Below are 4,173 nucleotides of genomic sequence, written 5' to 3'. Positions count from 1 at the left end.
AGTGTTCCAATATCTCAGGGGCTGCCATAAAGAAGAGGGAGTCAAGCTATTTTCCAAAGCGCCTGAAGGCAGGACAAGAAGCAACGGGTGGAAACTAATCAAGGAGAGAAGCAACCTAGAACTAAGGAGAAACTTCCTGACAGTGAGAACAATTAACCAGTGGAACAACCTGCCTCCAGAAGCGGTGAATGCTCCAACATTGGAAGTTTTTAAGAACAGACTGGACAGCCATCTGTCCGAAATGGTATAGGGTTTCCTGCCTGAGTAGGGGGTTGGACTAGATGACCTTCAAGGTTCCTTCTAACTTTACTATTATTATTATTATTATTATTATTATTATTATTATTATTATTATTATTATTATTATTATTATTATTATTATTATTATTATTATTATTATTATTATTAAGCTGAAGCTGTTTCATTAGTAATAATCTCCAATACAGCTTGCAATCTTATTATCCTATTAAGCATATATATTGGGGTTCGATAACCATACATTCCATCCTCTGCCCTTGTGCTGGTCCATACACTTGTATAATTCTTTCTGGAGGCCATTCTTCTTCACCCCATTTCTTTTGACTTGATATTTGTATACTTCATTTTTCTCTATGACCTACCTCATCATGCACTGGAATTCCTAGTTTTTCCCCTTCTTATTTTGGGAGAAGGAAAAAAACTAGGTTTAATTATACCCAAAACGCAGGCTCCATTCCATCCTTTGGGGAGTATTGCATAAGTATATGTCCCACAAACCCAATACATTCCATCAGGTGCTTTCCATTTGAAGGAAATATTACCTGAGTTATCCCACAGTTCCTTCAGTTGGGTAATATTTTAAAAAGGATTGGAGGGCTCAGTTTTATTTCCACCACTCTACCAAGTCCTAATAGGGTTGCCCTCTATTCTTCCATTTTTCTGTATCCCATTTTCACAGACCAACTGGCCTACTGGGATATTGAAATCTGCAGAGGCTTCCCTTTTAAAACATACTTCGCCTATTATAGATATTTGGGTAGTCCACTGAGAAGGTCTATCCCAGTGGTTCTCAACCTTTTTAATGCTGCGACCCCCAACCGGTCGTAAGTCGAGGACTAAACCGGTCGTAAGTCGAGGACTAAACTGGTTGTAAGTCGAGGACTACCCAACCGGTCGTAAGTCAAGGACTTTCCCTGCCCGGGAGTGCCACGCATGCATGGTTCCGCCCCCTGCGCCGGCCGAGGCGTAGCTGGCAAGCGGCAGAGATGGAGCAGGCCGACCACCAGCTGGCCCAGCTCAAGGGAGGTAAGGCACCCGCCGGAAAAGGGGAAAAAATGGCAGACAGCCTTGCTTGGCGACCCCCGTGAAATGGTCGATCGACCCCAAATGGGGTCGCGACCCATAGGTTCAGAACCGCTGGTCTATCCAGTGATGTCCATGTGTAATTCATCTCAGCTATGCCAGAGAATTCTATCTCTCTTGTCTCCCAGGACCATTGTTCTCCCATATTAGTGCCTCCACACACATAGCAATTGGTGACATTTAGGGAGTCTACTATCCGTTCAGCCAATCAATAAACAAATTCTTAGTTATGCTTGGGCTCTCAATTTTTGTTGCCATTTCTTCATAGAAAGAGTGGAAAAGCTTATGTTGTTTAGGTGTTATGTTTTCTTGAGTTACCTGTATGTATATTAATGTATTAGGATCAGTACCTGATCCATCTATTCCAAATCCATATTCTTTAGATCCAGTCTTAAGATCATAAAATTTAAAACAAACAGGAGTGCATTCTTCAATTCCACAATAGGGTTTGCTCATTCCTAAGGTTAAATTGAACCAAATCTTGCTTCTACTTTGTGGTTCTTTTAGACCAGGCTGAGAGGAATACCAATAATCTTCAAACCCTCCTCCATATCTCCCTGAGAAACTACTTCATTTTAGTACCAAGTACACATACTTCTTTTCTAATCTACAGTATAACCTTGTTGTTGTGTCCTGAGCCTGCAAAAGGCAGGCTCAGGACGTTGCAAGAGTCTCGGGCATTTGCAGAAGCTGCCCGGGACCAAACTGAGTGGCGCCGGCCTTGTGCGCATGCGCAAGGCGGGAAAAGACCGCCTCTTGATTGGTTGAACTTGCCCCGGGATCAGAAGGTATAAATAGAGGCCTGCGTGCCTCTGCTCGGGTTGTTCGTATTTGGAAGCAGAGAATAAAGACTTGTTAGAAATGCTTCGTCTCAAGCGCCATTATTCTCCGGACTTAACACTGGCGACGAGGATGGGATTCAGTCTATACAGCTAGGAAAGCTTGAAGACTCACCCAAAGAAGTCCGGAAGAGAAAATGGCGTGGAAGTCAGCGTTATCCTGCCAGTACGAAATCGCTGGAGGGTGCGTGCGGCTGAAGAAGAAGAAGACCTGATCCTCGATCATGGCGAAAGTTGGGCGTTTAGCGGAATTCGACGTCTCTCACCCCGAGAGGTGGAAATCTTATGTGGCAAGAGTCGAGATGTATTTCCGCATAAACCAGATTCGGGAGGAAGGCTTAAAGGCTGCCACATTGTTGTGCGTTTGTGGGCAAGACGCCTTTGAGATCGCCGAGAGCTTAATCGCCCCGGACTCGCTGGAAACGGTATCATACTCCGACCTGAAGAAAACTTTAAAGGAACACTTCCAGCCCAAGCAATCTGTCATGGCTTGGAGACACACANCAACAGAGAGATCAGCGAGTTGGAGAATCAGCAAAAGAATACGTTGCGGCCTTGAGAAGAGCAGCTAAACCGTGCGACTTCAAGGACTTAGAGGAAAGACTGCGCGATCGTTTTGTGTGCGGACTGAGGAACACAGAATTACAGCAGAGACTGTTCGCCAGGGAAGATGTCTCCTTCCAAGATGCTCTGCGAGAGGTTTTGGCTGAAGAAGCTGCAGGTGGGGCGGTCAAAAACATGCGGCCTAAGCGAAACGTTCCAGAGACTGTCACTATTCACAAGGAAGACGTGCGCGAGGATTCAGACGAAGATCCTGAAGAAGAGGTGGACAAGCTTTACCAAGCAGTTGGAAGGAGGTCCAAAGATCGTCAGGACAAGGGCCCAGCTGAGCTTCGTTGCCTCGGATGTGGTGGACGCCACAAGCGAGCGGAATGTCGGTTCTGTTCCGCCATTTGCCGAGCGTGCGGAAAGAAGGGCCACATCGCTGCAGTCTGCCTGGGTCGACAGAAGGTACAACCGAAGGTAGAATTGAACCTGAAAGGTACCAGGGTGCCCAGCCAAAACAGGGTGGGGTTCTGTGCAACACGCCGGAACATTTTAAGAATAGGCACACACAAACCCCTTAAAAAGAAACTAACACTTAAAGTGAAATTGCAGGGAATTCCATTATCGATGGAACGTGACACGGGGTCTGCCCTATCCATAATCTCCCTCAATACATTTCACAAAATCTGCAGCAGCAGTGGCCAGAGAGTTTCGTTAAGGCCCTCTAATGTAATCCTTACGAATTTCCAAAATTCTCAAGTGTGCGTTAAGGGGGAGGCCACCCTTAAGGTACAGTACAAGAATTTTGCAGGCCCCCTAGACGTGTTGGTTGTGGTGGGTGAGCGAACGAGTCTCATTGGACTCGATTGGTTTGAGGCCTTGGGAATTCAAGTAACAGGGTTAAATAAATTGCAAACACAGACCCTTGCAGACATATGCAAGGAGTTTGCAGATGTGTTCAGTTCTGAACTAGGGTCCTACGGTACAGCCCATCAGGGTTAAGCCTAGGAGGGTACGATTTGCTCTTAAGAGCAAGATTGACACTGAACTGGACAAGTTGCTCCAGCAAGGCATTCTAGAGCCTGTAGATTCCAGCCCGTGGGAAACCCCCATTGTAACGCCTTTAAAGGCAAACGGGGACATCTGGATTTGTGCTGACTACAAGTGCACTCTAAACAAGGCCCTACAGCAACATGCTTATCTTGTGCATGTAGTGAGCCACATTCTGGCTTCCCTCAAGGAGGGAATTTTTTTTGCTAAGCTTGATTTGGCTCAGGCATATCAACAGCTGCCTGTTGATGATGCTGCAGCTGAGGCCCAAACTATTGTCACCCATCGTGGGGCTTTCAGGGTGAAGAGGTTACAGTTTGGGGTGAATGTCGCTCCTGGCATTTTTCAGAGTGTAATGGAAAACACCCTGAGGGGTATTCCTGGTGTATGTCCTTAT

This window comes from Protobothrops mucrosquamatus, unplaced genomic scaffold (genome assembly GCF_001527695.2).
Source record: "Protobothrops mucrosquamatus isolate PMUCROS unplaced genomic scaffold, P.Mucros_1.0 scaffold_262, whole genome shotgun sequence".
In the NCBI taxonomy this organism is placed as follows: Eukaryota; Metazoa; Chordata; class Lepidosauria; order Squamata; family Viperidae; genus Protobothrops; species Protobothrops mucrosquamatus.
The sequence above is the reverse complement of the archived record's forward strand: the minus strand, read 5'-3'. Positions refer to the sequence as shown.